Below are 23,861 nucleotides of genomic sequence, written 5' to 3'. Positions count from 1 at the left end.
AACAACTGCAAACACAGCTTTCGAAAAAGTTTATTTAGATGTAGTTGGTCCTATCGATAAAGATTGCCATGGATATTCATATATACTAACCATACAATGTGAATTAACAAAATATGTGGAAGCTTTTCCCTTGATTACTAAGAGTTCGACGGAGATTGCAAGGTGTTTTGTTACTAATTTCCTACTAAAGTACGGGGTGCCAATTTCCATCGGAACCGACAGAGGGGCCGAATTTATGTCAGCAACATTTACGGAGGTATGTAAACTTTTAAAAATAGAAAAATTAAACTCTACTGCCTACCATCATCAAAGCATTGGTGCGTTAGAAAATACACACAAAGGTTTAGGAAATTATCTACGCATACAAACTGACAACAGACCGGAAGCATGGAGCACGTGGCTTCCTTATTGGTGCTTTTCATTTAATACTTCAGTACATTTTGAAACAAAATTTACTCCATTCGAGTTGGTGTTTGGTAAAAAGTGCAGTTTGCCATCTAATTTAACTAATGGCACAGTAGAACCTCTGTACAATGTTGACTCATATCCTCTAGAGTTAAAGTTCAGGTTACAAACGGTGCAAAGCGAGGCTAGAAAAAATTTAATTAATAGTAAATTAGCAAGAAAAGAGAAATATGATTCTAACAAAAATCCAATAGAATATAAACCAAACGACTTAATTTTAGTAAAAAACGAGACAGGTAATAAATTACAGAATATCTATTTAGGTCCTTATAAAGTTATTAGAGATATATCACCGAATGTTGAGATATTAAAAAATGGTAAACCAGAAATTATTCACAAAAACAGAACAAAATTGTATTACCTACCTTCCTAGTAATTAAGTGTAGTTATTCTATATCAATTTAATAACATGTGTTTATTTTAATAATGTGTACTCTTGTAATGTTGTACCTACATGTATACCTTTTATATGTTATTCATTTAATCTTCAGCATTATGTAACCGATTGTGTAATCGCATTAATCTATATTTTATAATTTGTATTACTATACAACAAAACAACAATATGTAATCATTATGTTTTGTTTTTTTTCCCTCCGATGGGGATGTAGGGATGATATGTACTCAGGTAGTGACGTAGGGTACAGAGTTAATATAAGTCTCAACTTATTATTAAATAAATGAGTATTTACTGGACAGTCGAGTGTTTCACTTGTCTCGCCTAAGCCATCCCTTACAGTACCAAACTAGAAGCTGAAATAACGATACGTTGAAAGACTCTGAACAAGTAAACCTAACATGCTGAACGATCACTTTTGGAATTAATGGTCACAATCATAGATGACTTATGAGAAATTAAAATGTGGATTATGGAGCGATGGAATGCTACTGTAGAAATAAATTATTTTAATAAGGAAATATGGGCAGTAAAGAATCCTTCGCGATTGACATATCAACTGTACTTATTGTATAAGTTATCACCCTGAGCAGTCAGCAAGTGACGCTATACTGACTGGCTAACCCCTTCACTCTGTGACAAACCTTTAGTATTTATTTATTTCATAGTGAATACGTTGGTTGGAAGAGGAATACAAAACAAAACATGGTCGCTTGCAATTCTAGCCTTAGAATTTCCTTGGCTTCAGTTGGTATAGTTCTCATTATAAAAGACATAAAGTCCATCCTATTCCGATGTTATTTTTAATTTGCGTCTAACTCATTCGCCCAGTGTGCCCTTGTCCCGCGGTCATTGACTCCGGTTAGACGATAGTTTGTGACCTAAACAGACATGGGCCGTGACTTGCATCGCTAAACATATCTAGATATCGGAGGCGATCCCGAAGCGAGTTACATTTTAAATTTAGTGATGTCGAAATAAGAATTTGGTAGCTTTGATAATTTAAATATTACCTTACTTATAATATAGTAAGGTTTATTACAAACTCAAGCGTTGTTATTACATATTTCATTCATTTATTTTTAGGAAATACATGATTACATAAACTGCATACCCCTCAACGGTGTACAAATACTAACAAGTTGTGAGTATGTTAGTTACCAACGTTATTCATAATATAATAGGCACGTACCTATGACTTTTTCAGTCAACAAACTCAGTGCAGTGAACTGACACATCCATCTATTGTTTACAACTTACAAGGATGAACCTAATTATAGTGATACTAAACTAGTGGCACATTCTAATGACAAGGTTGGCCGGACGTTCAACTTATAGCTTAGTAATGGCTGGGCACTACACTCAATAAGAAAGCAGTAAAGTAAACCACACCGGGGTCCACCAACCCGCACTGTGGTGGACTAGGCCTAAAACCCTTCCTTCATTGCCCCAGCAGTGAGGACGTGATGGGTCGTGATATGATGAAAGTAAACCTAAATGGCGGATCTTTAAGTCTAAGTAATCAGTCCATTCACTACTAGATCATATAACCTCAGTTTCACTAGTGTATCATAAATTACTATTACTATTGCAGACATACGACACGGCAGAACACCTGCACGCTGCAATGAACATCCATACATGCTGAACACAGATTAGTTAAATTCCCCATGCATTAGAGGAGCTATGTAGCGATGCATCCTTGACGCTAACCTCCATCGCCCTTCAGCTGCGGTCGTTGGACCATGCGCCCGCGCAGGCCGCTCTAGCTTGACAAAAACTAACGACAGCTGTCGTGAAATCTGTGCGTTTATTGCGACGAAGTATAGAGCTTAGATGTATCGTTTTGGTAAGGTAAAGTGACCCAGCGATCTAATGTCGAGAACTTTCTGCTAATACGTACTCGTATTAATCAGTTCTTTGACAATTTTTAAACCAGTCAGTAAAACTTGAGCATAATGAACAAATTTATATTGTCATCGATAAGCTGATCGAATGTACCTCTCAAGTCTGTTGAATGCAAATCTTCAGTTTTATAAGTTGCAAGCTTATCGAACATTGTCTGGAGCTTTTAGATTTGTGGTCTGTATTGTGCGTCTTTAGTTCGGGTCGGAATTTGATCACAATACCTTAGTTTAAACATAAATACAGAATAGATTATTTCTTACGTATTGAGCTTAATTAAATGTAGTAAACTATTCCAAGCTCTAGTCAGAATGTGTACAGTATTGTACAATGTACAGTAACAAAGATAAAACGATTATAAAAGTGTTCCTATATTACCTATCGCTATTCCAATATTTTCTACAAAATGATCATCCTGAAAAAAACTGCAACACAAACAAAACAAAAACAGGCTAGAAAATAATTTCAAAAGTGATAGCCGCAATAAAAAAGCTACACACTAAACGTTCGAAAAATAAATCTGGCCGCTTGTAAAATTACCCTCGTGCCGCCGAAATGAAAAAAGAAACAAAAATATCTATGATGCCCCAGTTGTGAGGGCGAAAAAAATACCTGACCGAAAAAATGCGTGCTTGCAAAATTGGAATAACAAAACGCAAACTAGTAGGTATGAATGACGTGAAAAATAAACGAAAAAAAAGATTGGGTGAGTGACCGCCTATTTGTTCAAGGTTATGCGATGTTCGGCTAGTTCGTGTTGGGCTAGGTTAGCAAGGCGGTGACGTCAACCGTTCAGTTTGAAATTCGAATCTCATTTTTGGGACGTGACTTTGTGATGTGGTTATAAATGTCGAGTTTGAGCAGTGAGCTTAGAAGTATGAGTGTGAGTATTTATTTGGATATATTTTAGTATAGATTCCCTAGTGCGACTATTAATTAAAAAATAAATTTAGAACTGATAAAACGTAGAGTTCAGTTCTGAAGGGATAGTACGGGGCGCATTTAAGACGTGACCAAGTTCTCCGTCGCGCTCGCTCTTGAGGCTGTGCGATGTGAGCGCGATACAAAACTTATGTCACGTCTTAAATGCGCCCCGTGCTACTAGCCCTGAAAGAGTAACATAAAAATTGTTGCGTATAATTTTCAGCAAATGCTGGCGTTGCTGGTTATAGGCCTCTTTTTAAAGGCGCCACAATGGTCTGTCCTGCCTTCCTCATCCAGCCACTAACAACTAACCTATCTAAGGTCTAGCGAGCTGGAAGGCGTCCCATCCTACGATTCTATCAAGTATACGTAAGTACTCTTTTTTATATCTCATTTTCTTTACAGTGTAGAGCAACTACATTATGCTTAGCACAACTATTATTTTAAATCCGTCTCCGATTCGATATCATAAAGGAATCTGTAGGATTCAAAAAGTGACTAATTTTTAAGAGGAAACTAACATTAGATAGCATATTATCGCAGTTTAATTTCAAGGCTACAAAAATATATTTAAGCTAACAATAACCTAGCTTGTTGAGTTAGGTCGGGGAATATGACGTCACCACATTTGTTGTGGTATTCCGAGTTAAAGCTTTTGAACGTTGTGTTTTTTTGTCTTAGTTTGTGAACATTTGAGTAAGTTAGAATGGTTATGTTTTGGCTAACCAAAGTTTCAGTTGTAGGTAATATGGAAAGGTTATCGGATGGCATTTTGCCGACACTTTGATTTTCCTAAATAATTATTCATTATTTCTGTACTTAGTAGGCGTAAAGTCATACTTTGTTTTATATGCATAATAGTAAAATTAAACAATTAAAAAATATTTTATTAAAGTTAAAAAAGACACACACATACACACTAAACTTACAACACCTCACTTATTGCCAGAGCGGCTATACTTCAAATATCTATTTCACACATACGATTTACGAACTACAAAACATTCACACAAACACACTCATACTCCACACTACAGTGCGCGTGTGTGTGTGTGGGATCTATTCCACGAATAGCCAAGTGTTTCATTGTCAAGGTCGTGGGAAGGTGAATCTAATATCAGGTATTCTAGAGTTGGGCTAGATCAGTGCGCACGTCATCGCCAGAGGTATTTAGACCGGTTTCATTACTTCTGTTAGTTGGTAGGTATTAGGAATTTAATTTTAAATGTAATAGATTATATTTTGAAGCACTAAAACATATACATATATGTATAAACTGAAGTCTACTGAAAATGCATGGATTTTGACTGCAATATGGAAACAAATTCATGAAATCTTGGTAAATATATAATATTATTTAATAACGATTATGTCACTTCCGGATAAACTCAAGACCTCATACTCTCCTTTCACCCGAATAACATAATACGACTAAGTACCTACATTTAATTTTTTGCCTAAAATGCTCTATGCTGTGTAAAAAGTATTTTTTTCCGTCTGTAAAAAGGAAATTAGCCTCCCTCCATTTCCCTAAACAGAAATTAAGGCGGTTAGCAGCCTCTAACTAGAATTAGTAGACTTGCCTTACAAGCCTCTCTATGTAATTTATTTCTTGGGTTTTTTTATTTTAATTAGAATCCGACGTTGGGTATACGGAATTTGAAAAAAAACTTATTTCCCTTTTTAGGCGTAATTTCTTATTTGAGTACTTAAATCTACCTAACATAAACTTAAATGTAGCTCAGTGACCATTCTGGCAACACAGCTTGGCATGATATACTCCCATAATACTTAGGTGAAATCATCAGCCTATAGTAGTCCACTCCAGGACTACGGTTATCTCTCAAAGCACGCCACTGGATACGATTGCTTTCCGCATCCAAAGATTACCAGCCACCTTACTCAAGTGAAATAAGTACATATCATCTTCCGATTAGCTTAGGATAAGAAACATACATCCGAACTATGAAAGCTATTCCTAATGTCTACCCTATTAGATCACACAACTAATTAAAACACTAAAAAGGTTGGTAGCCCAAACTGCATCAAACTATTTCTAAGAACTCATTCCAACCAACCAGCATTAATTTAAGAGCACAAAAAAACAAAACAAAAAACAGTCGGCGATCTAATCTGGATACTTACCTACTAGCTAGCTAGTTCTAGACTCACACGAATTCACTTTTACACATAACAACTCAGATTAACAATATACGCTAAGATAGAGTGTCACTGCAAAATAAACGCCCCGACAAATAACACCCTCTTCTACCACTGAGATCTTATTTTGAGTTATTTCGGTTAGAAGTAGGTATTATGACCATATTCATTTGTACAATGGTGGTCATTAGGTTGAACTGAAAACGGTTTGACAAGAAACAGTTTTTTTGCTTTGTTTTTGCTTGACACAACATCTCATTCGTATATTGTTAATCTAAGCATAACACACACATGCGCCATGTCATTGCCTGCCGCCAAGGTCAGGTCACCTAGATAGGTCGTTCAGGACACCCGTCTATAGTCTATGCGTCAGGGTAATGGAGTGCTAATAATATTACATCCGCTAGATAAAGCTTCTTTGCATGTGTGTGTGAGTCGTATGTGTGTGTTCTTTTGATTAGAAGTCATTGTTTAGTAGTTGTTTAGGTATCATTTTGACTAGTAAAAAGTTTGTTTATAATGTCACATTGTCCCTGCGTGGGATAATAATACGCGACTTTTATCTTTTTGACACGAAGCTCGCGGAGAAAATAGTAATAAAATAATATTATAAATTAATGAAATCAAAGTAAGTCACAATAATGCATCAAACTACATATCCGGTTTTACTGTTAAAATATCTAATCGACGGGGTCAATGACCGGTCTCTGCATTGACATACAGATGCCAATTTAATCAGTCTACGCTGGTTCTAGGTCACGCTAAACTCGAACGAGTCTAGTCTAGGTCAGGTTTTGGTTGACCTAGGTTATGGTCTAAACTGGTTACGTCACGCAAAATATTGTTTTTTCATGGGAGGTATTCTAATTTTTATATTGGTATTAGTGCGTAGTTGGAAAATATTAAAAGGATTTTAGACGAGGCTTTAAAATATAATTCGTGCTAACAATATTCTTACGAATTAAAGTTAAACTGGTTCACCGACTTAAATCATTTGAGCTACCTATAAAGAGCTTCTCTTTTGGATGGAATCAGACATGGAGAGATAAAAACTATGTATATGTTACCGACATAGCTCTTAAAATCAATTCTATAGGTTTATGTGGCAGCGATGGGGTGCAACAAAGCGATCCTACATAGAACTACAGTCACAGAGTTAGCTCCAATTTCTCCAGAGTCGTTTAGATCGTAACCAGGGAAAGGTCAAAAAGATCAATTATACGTCATCTCCATATTATATTCTTGACAAATGTGTCAAAAGTCAAGCAATTATCCCTGGTTATGATCTAACCCACTATGGCGAAATTGGCACTTAGTAAGAGTGGCAGTGGGCTAGTCACATCTGTCGAAAAACCAATAGCCGATGGGGTAAACGTATCCTGGAGTGGAGGCCGCGACTAGGCAAACGTAGTGTGGAACGCCCTCCGGCTAGATGGGGTGACGACTTGTGAAGGGTGGCTGGTAATGATTAGATCCGGAAAGCTATAGATCGCATCCAATGGCACGTTTTGGAAGAGACCTCCTTCGTTCAGCAGTAGGCTGATGATGATGATGATGAAGATATACAGATTTTCCCATCCTTCTTTTCAGCCAAAGGCTATCTTTCCACGGCAGCCAATAGTAGGAAAATTCTTCAGTATTTTTTTGATGTTTCATAATTTTTCAGCGTCGTCATTGGGTTCTATGGCCTGGCTGAGATTCAGTGAACTCTATATACTCAACACGCGCACTTAAATGTAGTGTTATGTATGCACACATGTATGTATGTATGAGAGTATGTGGATGCACTAACACATATGCATTTTTCTATGTATTTGGAAGCTCTTTTTGTATTGATTTATTAACTTAATGATATGTTTGAATGTTCTTTTGCATGAGTCTGAGTTTTTTTTTATTTAACATACCTGAGGCATTCCGATTGATAATTGTATGTTTATTAGCATATTTATACTTAATAAGACAAAAAATATGTACCCATGAACTTACAGATATTATATTACTTATCCAAAAATTGCCGTTATTCAAATAGCAAGTGTTTCATTAATAATCAAAAATACTTACAATTAATCTAAAACTCATAAAATCATCATTGACCAACGGAAATCATCATCAACAACCCATTTTGAACAGACCCAAAATGAATACCCACCCTAGCTACTCCTTTGATTATATTGATCGAAGAGCTACTCATCAGAACATTCATTTTCTGCACACACAACAAAAAAACGAACATGCACAATATAAATATCCAATCAAATCTAAATTAACACTTGAGCATGTTGAAGAAGTCCCTAAATAAGGTCTAAGTCCTGAAGAGAACTGGTCTAAGTCGAAAACTGGTCTCACCCACACAAGTACACCGGTGCATGTATGTATGTGTGTGTGTGTGTGTGCAGGAAACAGGAGGTGCAGTAGACTGAATGTGGTCTGTCTGGCGGAGTAGATAAGTTTTTAGCTCTCTCTTAAAACACGTTATTTATGGAGAACTATTCCCGCGAGCTTTGCTTCGCCTTAAAAAGTTTTCCCTCGGGAATGCCGCTATAAAAAGTAGCCTTGTCTAGGGTGTCAGATAACTATACATACATATTCATTAAAATCGGTTCAGCCGTTTTGACTTGAAGAAGTTACCCACATACACACCTATATTTCACACATACTCACAAACGCCTTTATAATATTAATAAGATACACAACGCAAACGTTGTATTAAACATTTTTCTATATTGTAGAAGCGCACAAAAGCCTATGCATGTTTACAAACTTAGTTATCCAAATCTCCCTCATATTTCTAGAACACCTTGCGATTGAACGCGAACTATAGCACCCTTCTTTTTCTGTCGAGACGCTTGCCTAAAAACTAAACCATCCGCAATTTCATTGCATCTGTAATTACAGTACCTCCGTTACACTGCGTCGGCAATTCGTCCTTTTTCTAACAAGGGCACTCGGTCGCCAACCTACGGAGTCTAACGCGAGTGTTATACGATCTATGTGTGTGTGTGTGTCGTCCCATGTGCGCACGAGTATAGGGTGATGCTTAAACCTATGGGGTTCCTGACGCACTGGATTTGGTAGGTTTTTGGTGTTATGAAAATAATAATATTTTATGACGTGAGAAAGGAATATGCTGAATCCATTGGTGATGGTGTTTAGTTTAAGTTTAGTAGTCAAATAGTTATAATCTTACCAATTATAATCTTCTAGCTTTTGCAAATAAGTATTGTTTTGTAAATCGTCACTTCTTAAATTGTTAGTAAAGTACCTACTCAGTTTGTTTATAGGTAATTTTTTATGAATTAAAACTTGACGATCTCTAGCTAAACAAAATACCACCAAAACCTTATTTCAAAGAATACACTACTTTCAAAAGTGCGTTACGCACTCTGCTACGAACCGCTACGAGCGGCTACGAACTATTTGTCTAGGCTACGCCGCTACGAGCTTTCGTAGCATAGTAAAAGTTAACTGTAACTGTGAGGGCTTGTAATTTTATGAGCCTGTTTATATTTTCTATTTTTTAACATCTGAATTTATTATGTGAAAAACAAATAATTTATTAGTAAAATGTCTATGTAGTTGATATTAAACTTGCTAGTTTTACGCAATTCTTTTTCATAGTCTTGGGTTAGTTTTGATAGTTGTAAAACTCCAAATACTCCATGTAGGTACCTGGTATTAAAGTTAACTGGTTGTTTTTTTACCACGAGTATTAAGGTATTTCATGTGTCATTTGTACTACACGGAAGCGTAAAATTGGACCCAAAATCGTAAATGACTTCAGATTACTTCAGAATAAAGATGGAACTTGAAGTTAAAATTCAAACCTAAAGTACAAAGAAACGTTTACGTTTAAAAACACGTGACAACAAAACGGTTAACATCACTGGCCGGTACTACTACTTCCTTCTTTGTTCAAAAACATTATTTTTAATTCCTTGCGAGAATGTTTTCGGCCTGTATGTGTCCTCGGCGCGCGGGGCGGGGCGGGGGCGGTCACGGCCATGGAATAGTTCGAGGGCGAATCTTTTTACTATTTTTGAAACCACCTGTTCTTAGCCCTCTAACGACCTTCGATCGTGACCTTTTTGCTGCAACCTCTTAGATCCGTCGTCTTATTTTGTCTAGAGGCGGCTTTGTTTTGTTGTATTTCCTATTTCGGCGGCGGGTGGCAACGGCGGACGGTGGAACCAGTTTTTTAGAATAGTTGGGATAGATGCGCTTTGTGTATTTATGAGTTATATTGAATGCTCGAAGACACTTGAGCTCATAGAAGCACGAGGCGCAAATGAATAGTTATTTCCTTCAAACTTTTTTTTGTTTATGGAACGAAAAGATCGTTTATTTGAAAAAGTGACTTTCGAAATTTGAAAAAGAGCAGCCGCCATGCATGCGCGTGCGCCGTGAGCCGGCGCAGTCCCGAAACGATACGTCAAAACCCGACAAATTAGTCAGGATTCCCGAAAAACACGGTCGTCGACCCCGCGCACAACACCTAAATATTTGGCTGTACAAAAAAGAAAATAGCCTGTTTACATAACACGCCGAAATTTTAAATAAGCTTCGTACCTACCGCCGAAAGGGCCGATACATGGCACGCACACAGCCGCAAAATTTCGACTGTCTGAGCGTGTGTGCGTGACGCACACATCGACACCATAAAAATGCCCAATCGGTACATGTCGCACCACTACAATGAAGGGACAACGTAAGTCGCATACAAGTGCATAATTCGGCCGAGATGCAAAAAAAAATATTTGGCAATCCGGCCCCTACGCGGCCGTCAGTCGTCCGCCCGCCTGGGTTAGGTTAGGTTAGATTTTTTGGCTCAAAACGCTCGTTGCAGAATTTAAAAATATTTTTGAGTCTACATCTAAAGTAATGTCCTTCTCGAGTCCTCCGCCGCCGTCCATAGACAATCGTTTGTTTTTTTAATAGACTAGCGCGGCAAACAGACTTCTATTAGAATCTGATTTGAAATTTGGAATTGTGCATTCGGAATGCAAGTGGCAGCATTTAAATTTTCTAACGAGCGTTTTTTGGCTATCGACCCCCGGGAAGTGGACGCAGTTTTAGAACATATTTTTTTGATTTCAGAACACACCGAAGATGACAAAGTTTTTTTTTAAATAACAACATCATTGAGTGATAAAGACTGTAGTGTCGTAGTGACGTGTTGTGATTTTTGTTTATTTTTTTTACAATTTTACATTTTTTTCCTGGACTTTTGTGTTTCCCGCTTGGTTTTTCTTTGGTAAGTAGTTATTATTATTTTTTTATATTTGGTTTTTCTTCTACGTTTTTTTTCAGTTCTGTTTTTCTTTGTTCTAGTTTATTGATAATCTATACATAGGTACTTACTTAGTTTATTAGCATCTTACATACTTTGTACAATGACACATAATATTTTATAATAACAGAATATTTAATAAGTACAAGACAATAATTCTATTTAACTATGAAAACATAAGACAATATTGATTCCATTATTTCTGAAACCACTTTCACTAAAATACAAAAAGCGACACTGGCATAAAACACAAAGAAGTTTATCAGAAAATAGTTTCTAATTCTATTATTAAATAGTGTATTTGAAATAAGAACTAGACTAGTGGTGAAGGACGCGCGGGGTGACGTCAGCAAGTCGCTAGGCACTGGGGCCCGGGAAAGCCGCCATCTTGGATTGTGTTCTTTTTTTGAAGCCTACAAAGTGCGGCGCGGGCGCATGCCGCCATATTGTTTTACTGCACTCGATAGGGCGCCGAAAATTTCAAATTTGGAATAGGATTGATTTTGCCTACGACCAACAAATATCAATTATGATAACGATATATTATCAATAATAAAATTATGTAAGTATAACGATTTTAGTAACCATGTAGCTTTTACATACTGTTGTTTTTTTCCTACAGTAACACATGATATAAACATTTGACGAATAACATGTTGTATGATTGTAATCTCATAAGTTCTCAGTAATAAAGTCAGTTCTAAGTAAAACAGTTAATTTTATAACCAATAGCCATCCATCTAGAACTTCTAGAAGTCATGGATATTTGGCGTATGTAAAACAGTTGTTTTTGCAAAACACTGAAAATTAAGCATACATTGCGCGTGCGACTGCCGGAGCGGGAATGTAACGTAGTGTTGAGTGCGCATTGCATACTGTGTTCAGCAGATATTCATAAAATGTACTCAAATTTGTGTAAATTGTGTAGAGTATGTTTTCCATTGTACTTTTGATCTACCGTATTTATAGACTCTGACATTAAAACTTTAATCTTGAGTAAAAATTACACTCAAGTAAGTTACATACATTTATGAAAACTGTCCTAGGAAGGTTCAGGTGTATCAAAATGACTAGATTACGTTTCGCACACAAACTTTCTTTTTTTGGCAGAACCTTCTGTAGGGTATAACAGCTTCATAAGACCACTATGAACAAACCTTGTCTGACTAAAAATAAATACTTAAATGATAAGATTCATAAGTAGTACATTAATAAATAAATATATATGTAGTAAATTTCTTTAGGAGCAAAACTAAAAGTTGCAATTTGGTTGATCTCCGCTGTCACACAAATGTTCTAAAATTATGCATGTATGTAACTAAACAATTGTAGTATTGTATAGTACCTTATCATAATTATTTTAAGACTCTGAAAATGCAAAATGTAACTAAGGTAATTTTATTTATACTTACGCCAATGTCTTATTTCAAAAACTTCAAATGTGCTTTCAACTAAATAAAACACATAATTATCATGTATTTATCAACCGACTATTAAAGTTTTACAGGATATTAAACCCAGACCTCTATGCATCTAGATAGCATCTAGACTTACCTATCCCGAGCTAATTTCAATAAAAAACACGGTTTATCCGTGAGTACCATCTATATTCGTTGACATTGAAGTCTGAAGCATTGAGTTAGGTCTTTGACTTGCGCTGACTTATCTGATGCTATGATTCTAAAGTTCTCCCTCGGAGAGGACGCAGAAGAGTGCATATGCTAATGTCCTCGTGTCATGGTCACGGGTTGAACTAAAGCGACTGAAATAGCTAATAATGATAACCGCAAGCAATGAAAAAGTGCCACCCACAAAATGGCAACGCACCAAGTGGCCCCAACTTTTTTATTGAGTGCAAGATGCCCTAGCCTTCGTTTAGATAGGGTGACGGCTTGCGAAAGGTGACTGTAATGGTTGGGTGCGGAGAGCTATAAAACATCTAACTCAATTGATTTGGGAGAGGCCTATGTCCAGCAGTGGGCTGCTATAGGATGATGATGATGATGATGCGGTATTGCACTCGAGGAAGCTAAGCTAGCTTTCAGGCACCAGACAAGCTGATTTATACAATAATGAGCAGTGGGACGCCTGCAGCTATGTGCAGAAGCCGAACTGCGCATTATTTCATTATAATAAAGACTAAAATGAATATGTCGAGACGCGGCAGTGAGTTAATAAAGTGTTTAATCTATGAAAGGTAGCGCCGAGGCCACACGCATTTCCGTAATCAAATACCTATGCAGCTGCACTACTACCGTTTATGTATCGATTTTTTTGCGTGCTAAGTGCATTGTAGTCTTTCAAAAACGGCGATACGGCTTGCAACCTATCATATGAGTATAGGTGAACAGAGAAAAGCAGGTGGCTCACTTACTAGTCTCCTCTGACTACCCTACTCCTACCCCTTTATGTATGTTGTAGCGATGTGTAAAAAGAATGATGTTGTTGTTGTTGTTTTGATTGTGAAAAATTGTAACTGGATAAAAGCTGTCAGAAAAGCTTTCCACTAATTCTTTGAAAAAAATACAAATAAGATTTGACTTAAAAAGTAACAGAACAAATCCTGAATTTAGAGAAGTTTTATAATAGGCAACTTAGGAAATGTTGGAGGTTTCTGCACAGGACCAGAAAACTTTTAAACAAAACCTTTTTCTTAATTGTTTCTGAAGCCACATTTGTGTTCGAGTGATTGAATGGTTTGCCAACTTAACTTTTAAATTGTATTCAAACTTCAGTGTGTTTTCTTTGGAGGGTTTTGTATATTTTTCTATGTGAAAAACATTCAACTAGCCTTGATGTGATACATCACGTTGTGGAAAGTCCTGCATTTTGTGTACACGTGACGAGAACTTACTATAAAACTTAAACGTAGTTTTCAAGGTTCCGTGCCCAAAAGCCAACGCTACACTAGGAAGTTTTTTATTTAAATTGCAACCATATCCACTACCACGAATACAAAATTAGCAGAAAATATATATTACAAGTCGAAACATTATTATATAAATGTTACTGTTGTAAACGATAAATGTAGACTCCCTGGAGTTGAGTTCGGTCCTGAGTAGATTTGTGGTAGGAATGACTTCAAACACGACTTGTAAATATTAATAAAAACTGTTTAATTACTGTACACACACATTAGGTTACACCAAGATGGAAGAAGAGAGAGAGGAAACGGAAATGCCTACTTAGGTTTTTAATATTAATGTTGGTGTTGCCAACAAATAACAAAAGCGCGAAATCATCCAATTTCATATAAGGTAAGCGTCCACCTATCGGTCAAAAAGAATTTTCATAAATTTATGAAGAAACGGTGTCGAAGTGCATGGACTTGTGTTTTCTATACAAAGAATACTTACTGAATGCGATGCGTCCGTTGCGTACGATGCCCAAAGTACGCTTACCTTAATCATCGAGTCACAGGACCAAGCGAGACAAACTCGACAATCGATGCAGTCCTCGCTAGCACCATGGTACCACAGCGTGTGTGCTTCCTAGAGGGTTACTCTATACTGACGAGAAACAGACGAGAGCTGTCGTGCAAGCGGCAAGTTTAATATAAGTAGGGAGAGTCGTGGCTCGGGCAGCCGTGCTCCAAAACTTTGTGCTAGTTCATATATACGAGTAGAGTGACCCCCCTGTACTAAGGTCGACTGGTACAAACGGTGTTTATCACAATACATCGCCGAGTTTAGGGCCCGCTGGCTGCCCTTGCGTGTTTTGAAGTGAAAAACGGGTTTTTTAAATTCCGAAACTGTCAATTTTATTGTAGCCTCAACCGATGAATGGAAATTACAGCTATTTCGCCGATGTCCAGGGTCTTTTAATATTTTCGCCTGAATTAAAGACGATATTATGATTTAACTTCTACAATCTTAGAAAGTTTTCAATAAAATTATTATAATCCCCTTCTAATGAAGCATTATGAACCACCCTAACTAAATGAGTTCGCGCATCTCAAAGCGTCTTTTTGTGAGACAAAACATAAACACAAGACCTTCAGCAAAAACGTACTGTAGGCTAAAGAAAGCTCAATTCCCGCTTTAATCACAACCTTATGCCGTTAGTGTGAAGATTCACAATGGTACAACAATCGCATTGAAGGCTCAAGGCTGTCTCGAGTGAGTAAGCAAGCAGACAGACGGAACAATATAACTCTAATAGTAGTTGCAGTTGGACAAAATGTTAATTGGGACTGTGGTGGCGCCACCATCGCCTGTAGGTGACAAACACTGTACTAAGGTTTGTCAAAGTGAAAGGATACGCGAATATCGCTGATGGTATAGTCGAGACGTCATTTGGTTAGACTAATATCGGGTAAGGCGATCAGCTCAAAGCTCCGACAAAGAGGGAAGCGCGCTTTTCTGAGATGGTAGTTTGGGAAATAATTAGAGGAAGAGAGTATTAGAAATAGTGAGGTCGAATTTCAAGTATCAAAGTCAATTTTGTGTACAAAGCGTTGATACGCTAATAGGAGCGCCCTCATTTATTTCTAAGACTTTAAGATGTGTTGTACTCGCCAATATAGAGTAATACCTTTTATTTTTTTTTATTAAGCTAAAGATCGCATCCAGTGGCGTGCTTTGGGAGAGGCCTACGTCCAGCAGTGGACTGCTATAGGCTAATGATGATGATGATGACCTTATATTTTTTTATATTATGGAGATGCGAATGTAATAGCGCATCCTTACTGCGAATAGAATCTTCTCCAACCAGGCCGGGTAGTGTGGCCTGGCGGGCAGCTGTCCAACGGTTAGAGTTGTGAATCTCTATTTATTGCACTTAGCTGAGAAACTTCGATACCACGATATAGGATAACATATATAGATTTCTTGATCAATTTCTGTAGCTCGCGCTTACATACATATACATACACGCTATCGCCTGTCTCCCAGAGGGGTAGGCAGAGATTACAGATTTCCACTGGGCACGATTCTGATACACCTCTTTCGCTTCTTCCATATTCATACATCTCGTCAGTTTTGTTTTAGTACCATATGATGATTATTATCGGTAGCTAGGAGTCCGCACAATATTATAAAGAGTGGAAACCATCCATTAGTTCCCTTTTCGTCCGCAATCGGCATATTTTGTCCAATCTATAACTATTTTTGCAAGTTGCAGCGGCTGCAATCTGCGAGTGAGATAGACAGAGGAAAGTGCATAGAAAAGTTGTTTTTTTTTCTCGCACGCACTCGCAAGAACTGCCTATGAGTATTATTAGCGGTTAACCCTGGGGATTTGTTGTTCTTTTTTAACATACTGTAGGTTTTTTTAACTTAAGTACCTAGTCATTAATCATAGGCACCTGCTTTTGATTGTATGATTTTCTTTAAAATTGAACTGATTCTTTTAAAGCTATTATTATTATTATAAATTCTTTATTGTACATAAAAAAACAATGTACAAAGGCGAACTTAATGCTAGTAGCAATATTCTATTACCACAAATGTTTTCTATAAATGGAATGAAAGTTATGAACACTATGGAGTGATACTTGTACGTGTATATGCGACATACCCAATAAATTAACACATTATAGGCCGGTATATTATTATATTTAAGTATAGTCGTCCCTGCTATAGAACAAAATAATTATAATTTCACTACATATTTAATAATCATATTAATAAGAGGTGTATGTCATAAGTACTACTTATACAGAGCTTTAAACTTTTGCAAAGAATTTAGACCTTTGGAAACTGATCATATAAGTGTTAAAAAGTAATAATAGTGAAGTAAGTGGTCTTTGAATTTTTTGCATGTGTATGTATTTTTATATAATATGTATGTGTGTGTGTATGTAAGGAGGTCAAGGCGGCTGCAACTTTCGAAAGCCCCCCTCCCCCCTCCCCCCTCTACCCCCCGCGGCCCGCGGATGCATCGATGCAAGCCCCGATTCGGTGCGATGATAAATGGAACTTAATCGACTTTGATATCTACTGTCCAATGTAGAAATATAGAATTTATCGAATATAATTTTGACAGCTCCAAGAAATTATGAATTTGGTTTGACTGGAATCTATTAAAACAATATATAAATAAACTACTATCGAATTACCTCTTATTCTTCTTATCTTGTTGGTTGCCAACGCTAGCTATACATTATGCATTTTATTCAATTTATTTTCCTTTAAGTGTTCAGTGGTTAAAGATTCCTGAAATTGTTGTACCTATTACCTTGACCCTTGAACTAATGAATATTTTCTTACCTTCTCATCATGTTACAGGACTTGGACATAAGATAAACCCATGGAAAATCAAGTTGTGGGTCTAGGTTTATAATATATGTACATTCGTTAAATGTTTAATGTATCAATGAATTTAAATAATTATGAACTTACTGCAATAAACCATTTTGTTCCTCAAAAACTAATCTTCAACTTTTTATGATTATTCAACAGGCTCGTTAATATATTATAAAGATATTGATAAAAATATGTTATTAACAAAAACATATGTATCCCAATATCAGTTCAAAACCCTCCAAAAACAAATTATAATACAAGTAATTACTTAACTTAATAATATAACCTGATCTTCAATAGATATTAGGATATTCTTTAGATATTTGATAAATTCGGCCAGCCCATTCCATTTCACATATTCACAGACGCACTAAAGTAGCTGTTTGCAAAACAACTTTTTGTTTACAAAAGAAAAAGTTCGACACGTTTTCGAATAAAGGACGTAGCCGAATCAGTCTGGCCTGATGCAGTCTTATTTATGGAGACGGCAGACATTTTGTATAAGGACGACTATTAAGTTGTTCTGTTTGTTTGTAACTAAGCTATACGCTATACAGGGTGCTCGTTTTGTTCTCTGGCCAGTTCTTTGTGTCGTCTCGACACAGTTTTGAAAACTTACTGTTGTTTAATTATAGTTAAAATTGTATTTCTTTGCGCAATATGAATAGTAGGAGTTGTATAATAATATAGAAGTAACGAATTTTATGTATAAATAGATTGACTAGTAATGAAAAAAGTGTTATCTGTGTATTCTCAAGTTTGTAAATTATTCACAAACAAGAATCTGTTTTTCAAACATTCAGAAAAACTACTCTTTGTAAAACAGTCTCGTATAATTCTGCTAGCATGTCAGAAAGTCACAAATAGTCACAATACAACCTTAAATACCATAGGTATATGTATGCCGTAACATATGGTCACCCTACTCACCCTCTTATGCCTATCACCCGCATTTCAATTAATTAGGCGACAAATGATGAGGTTATTATCGATCTGACACATAATAAGTTACTTTTAAACTTTTAATATTATATAATAAATGCAATTAAGTATAACTAACAGTATATTTAGGAGTGACTCATCATCACAAGCCATCACGTCCCCACTGCTGGGGCACGGGTCTCCTTCCAATGAAGGAAGGGTTTCGGCCCAGTCCACCACGCTGGCCTAGTGCATGTTGGTACCTAACACAAGCAAGAGTTCTCGGGTAAGTAAGGAGTTTCTTGCCTCCGTTCTTCTCTTTAGACAGAAAGAGCCCCCCTTATCCGAACGGAGAGTAGTTTGTAAAAATTGTCATTCATCAGAAAAAAAAAATATTTATACGATGAATAAAAATATTTGACTTTGACTTTGATTTTCGACTTTGAGAAACTTTGCGATAAATCTTACAATAATTTTCGTAGCATATAGGGTGACCAGTTGACCACGCAATTGTGCCTGGCCACACTCAACTCGTACTACGTCACACAGACCCACTTTTGCTTCACAGATCTATTTATACGAGTCACATGTCACTAGCGTATTCTGTGACGTGCGTGTGACGTCACAATCTTGTTTTACTCAGCGTGTGGACTGTGGCTTAAAAGCTGTAGGGCGGTTATGCTAAGACTTTTTTATGATAAAAATAAGCGCAAACATGATAACTTAATTGCTAACGCCTTGTAGGTCCTATGCTTTGCGGTAAGACAGAGCCTGCTGAGATGCATTGCAGCATGCATCCATAGCAACAAATTGGGCAGTGTTATGTCATTTCATAATCTGACTAGCTGTTCCCGCGAGCTTTGCTTAGCCTTTAAAAAATTCAGTTACAGTCGCATATTTACTTATGTATATTAATCGAACGATATGCAAAACCTTATCACCTCTTCATTATAAAAAGTTAGTAAAATTCCAGTACTTTTCCATAGTAGTTTCAACTTTTTTATTTCTGGACATTCTAAGCTCGTACGTATTAAAGTGTCCACGTGACTTTCATTCATACGTTCTTCCCTTTCAAACGCACGCGTATCTATTCCAGGCCAACGGGAAATTAATAAAAAAATACTATATTCACAAACATATACCACCTATTTACGTAAATACTTATTGGTGTAAAACCTCATTCATAATTTTATTTTAAGTCTTTTTTTATTTATTAGCGTAGGTGTGCTTTGTTAGGTAGGTAAAATATATAGTTATTTATCGTGGGTACATGATAAAAGGTATTGCATAATATTTTGTACTTTCAACTCATTCTACACTACACAAGTTGGTGGTTGCCCTTATACGAACGGAGAGTAGTTTGTAAAAATTGACGTTCATCAGAAAATGTTATATTTATACGATGAATAGAAACATTAGACTTTGACTTTGGTAATATTCTAATGCGCTGTAAATTGTACATTCAATATTGCAGACGGCGTCAGTAAGCTACCCTTCTATTCTATTCTATTCTGGGTATTAACAGGTACTAACACCCCCACAGAGAATAGAATAGAATAGAAGCTACCCTTTCTCACTGGCACTTTTTTTTGCACCCGAGAGTATTTTTTGTCTAACTGGTGGCTTCTTATCTCTTTTGCTGTCTGTACTTGCTCCAAGGACGCCCGTGCGGAACCACGGTCTGCAATGCACGTTGCATATTTACATACGAAATTGTATGCAACTACTTATTTAGGATGATAAAAATGCTAGACTGAATTTGATTAGGATTATTAGGGTTTTTTTTTCCTAATAATATGTAGTTACTTACAACCAGGCCTACTTTAATAGGTGAGAACATAGGTTAGTACGGCATCGGTACTATTTCAGATGGCACTAGGCAACATAATTATTCCGTTACAAAAATCTGCAGCTGTCAACAGACAAATCAGAACTGAAATATAGTCAAAATAAATTTTCATCCTGTGCCTACTTATAACTCTTATAATAGGAGAAAAACACAAAAAATTAAGCATATTGAAAATCTTATCGTAATGGACAGTTGACAGTAGATTCTCGCTAAATTTACTAAACAGATTGAAAATAAGCTGACAGTTGCATCGAAACTGTCGAAGTCGCTTCCAACAAGCCATTACTAAAATATTATCTGAAATTCGTCGACAGTCGAAAATCGCCAACTCGTTACCGCTCCCTAATTACTCAGAAATAATTCACAAAACCCTGGCATTGTAGAAAAAACAAAAACTCTAAAAAAGAAAAACGCCTCAATTAAAAATGTACCGCGAAAATGACAGGACGCAAGATGGCGTCGCTATTTAGATCTCTCCTTCTATTGGCGGACTAGCTTTCAATTCAAAAATGGAATGCACTGTCCTTGGCAAGCTCAGTTCGTTGACCTTCCGATGCATTTTGGCGGTTCCCTTCAAATTCGAATAGCCCTAACGACCGATAGATATTGCCAAACAAATTTAGGCCCAGGCATCCAAACATAGAGTTCCTTTTCAAGCGAAGGTAACTGAAGACGAATTCATTTTCGTCGGTTTTGTTTTACAAATGACTTTGAACCCTCACCGCTCGTGATAAAACGTAATATTTTTAAAACAAAACAGTCTTTACAAAGGTGTATTCGTTAGTAGAAAACACTTCAAGTTTAAGGTGTTAGGACTCAAAATCGTTTGATGATGCAGGAATTTTGGTAAATGCACCTTGTCTTCAGCTGCGAGCGGCTGGAGCCGTTTATTTTATTTTTTATTTCGGCTAAGGCTTCACTTCGGCTTAATTAGACAATGTACATGCATCTGTTGGTTGGTTGGTAACGATTGAGTTCATTTAAAAGGAGGCTCAATACAAAATTGAAATTTAAAAAAAAACTCGAAAATTGCAGTATCTTGGGAAAACAAAGCCAAAGTCAAATGTTTTAATTCATCCTATAAATATATATTTTTTTGATGAACATCAATTTTTACAAACTTCTTTCTACAAATTTAATTTTATCTCGAAGTCTTTTGAGGTTTAAGTACGCCCAAATATCTCTCTATTTGTTTTTTTTAAATATCTGTCCTGGCCCATATAGGCACAATAATTAAAGTTACTAATCTATGCGCACTCCCATCCTCTTAACACGTGCTTACTGGCAACCAAGTCTGGTAGAGATTATAGCTTAAGTCTAAATAGAACTGACCTAGGCGACTGTCTAATCTAGTAGATAGGTCATCCTACGCGTCAAGACGGCTTTACGAGGAACTCCTGCCAAAATGCCAAGCGACAGACCTAGGGTTGTCACATCTTACCGTGATAAAAGATACAAAAACAAAGTAAAAATAGATAGGTATACGCAGTATTGGCATAGCAATATTAAACGCTATTATAGGATAACTTTGATGGAAAGCTAACCTCAAGCTAACCTATTATTAAGTACATTTTGTATACGTGTGTTACGGGTTAGAGAAATGCTACATGCGGTTACGGAGTTACATAAAAAAAACATTGAAGATAGCCATTGAACGTAGATACCTATTACAAATTAGTATTGAATGGAGTGAAACTTCAACGAAAAACCGTAATTGAAAAGCTCTGAAAGTTTCCAAACCGCCATCCCGCAAAAATGTCGATAAACGGAAACTCCCTAAGTCTGTATCAGGAAATCAAAATATTTACCATCTACTGTAATTTAATTACATTGTGGCGGCCCTGCCGAGTTCGAGATTACAAAAATAAACCGACGGAAAATAGCTGGGAAACGAACAGTGCGTGGCGTATAGTGAGCGCTGCCTGAAATTAGTCACTGAAACCATAGTGCAACGACTCCGGTAGGGAGGGGACATAGTCGATACTATATTTATTTATTTATTTCATTATTTATTGCACAAATATAAAAAATACATGACATGTACAAAAGGTGGGCTTAATGCTAGCATTTTCTACTATAGAGCACCATTATATTACTATCTCGGACTATTGTTGTTTTAAGTTACCTTGGGATAAAATAAATATTACTTATTCGTATTCAAAATTTTCTAAATAAACTTGCAGATAGCATTTTTATGCTATGCTCTCTGCTTTGAAATCGTGCATCTACAACTTGTTACTATTCCGATCTGATCCGATCACAAATTCTCAACACACCTACTAGATTATCGATGTCTTTAATTCATTATTTCAGCATTTAGGGTGATGATTACAAAATCTGCTAAGTAATTCCACACACAGCTCATTCATAAACACTGTGCTGCGCGCGCGCGGCGCATGGAATAGGTTTCACAAAATTAAAATGCACGTCGGTTTAAGCATAGCCAGGAAACAATTCTTTTTTATATACAGAATGACTTTGCATTGTTGTTAATACCTTCGGAATATGGTTATTAGCGTGCGGCCGCCCGGTCGATGATCGCTAATTCAAATAGGGCTATGTCTCTGTAAATATTCACATACTTACCACATTTTTGGGGTTCCTCAAATAAAATCTTAAAAAAATATTTCTTGCCACCATGCTCACTATTTTTAATAACGTTATCTTAAAATACAGACACACATATATTACTTGTATCCTAAATATTTAGGGTTAAAATGTTAATGTTAAATTTGTAGTTGGTACTAAATATTACAGTTTTAATCTATTAAGAACCTACCCTCTATTTTAAATCTCTAAAAGATATTCATTAATGATATCGAGATTACTATGAAATTATAGCAATTGAACTATTACGGGCATAGGTAATTAATCACATTTTTTATAGAATATTTGTTGTTCTTTTTAATTTTATTGTAAAGTCGTAGGTCGGGATTGAAAGTTCTGGGACTTACTTACGTGGTTGTTGGCATTTACTTACTTAACTTTTTACGTATAAATTGCTAACAACTTGCGTTAAGTATGGTACGGCTTCTAAATAGTAGGCACTAGTTTTATTAGTAAATTTCAAGGGAAGACGGGTTCAAGGAATTTGTAATGTTTTGCTTAGATTGACATTGAATCATAAACTATGAAATCTTATTAGAAGGTGTTATCTTGATTTCAGTTATTTAAACTAATATTTTACATTCAGTATCGAATAGTAATACTTACATCGTATCTAATTCGTATTTCCATAGTTAGAATGATATACATAGAACTTGGGAAGTCAAATCTGATAATTACTAAGACAAACCCTAGCTTTAGTGTTTGTAACGTCATCGACAAGCTAAAAGATGATCCCAAAAACACCTAAAAGATCAAGAAATCAGAAGATAATAGCAAATTAACAACTTGCCAACAAGATTTCCGAGACCTGTAATGGTTTGGCGAGATATTTTTTTAGTGGCAATTAGGAGTTCATTGTACTTGCATTATTCACCAATCAGAAGTCGACGCACTCTGACCGATTTCGACCACATTCTTGTTTGGAATGAATATTCAAAAATATTTATGTAAGTACTTAATTTACCTCAACTTTTTACATCACTACGAACATACTTTACAGAAGGAGATATTTTACAGAAGTTGAATTGTACTCTTTTCGCCTTAATCTATCGATATCTCATATTTTCTATCGCACATCACTACTATTTCTAATTTCACGGT

The 23,861-nt window shown here is 36.3% G+C and overlaps 1 protein-coding gene across 4 annotated transcripts in view; it reads left to right on the top strand.

Annotated features, from left to right (window-relative positions):
- Positions 1-10,586: 10,586 nt before the first annotated feature.
- The window catches only part of LOC105384337 (broad-complex core protein isoforms 1/2/3/4/5), an 81,861-nt gene continuing 68,586 nt past the window's right edge, over positions 10,587-23,861 (top strand). The window contains exons 1-2 of one of the 4 annotated variants that reach the window (XM_048622731.1): positions 10,587-10,661; positions 10,946-11,102. The gene's annotated coding sequence lies outside the window, so the exon portion shown is untranslated. Of the gene's footprint in view, positions 10,727-10,750; positions 11,103-23,861 lie in introns of those variants that run through there. The other 3 variants (XM_048622734.1, XM_048622733.1, XM_048622732.1) reach the window with 3 other exon arrangements.

Source organism: Plutella xylostella, chromosome 8, assembly GCF_932276165.1.
Source record: "Plutella xylostella chromosome 8, ilPluXylo3.1, whole genome shotgun sequence".
In the NCBI taxonomy this organism is placed as follows: domain Eukaryota; kingdom Metazoa; phylum Arthropoda; class Insecta; order Lepidoptera; family Plutellidae; genus Plutella; species Plutella xylostella.
The sequence above is the reverse complement of the archived record's forward strand: the minus strand, read 5'-3'. Positions and strand labels throughout refer to the sequence as shown.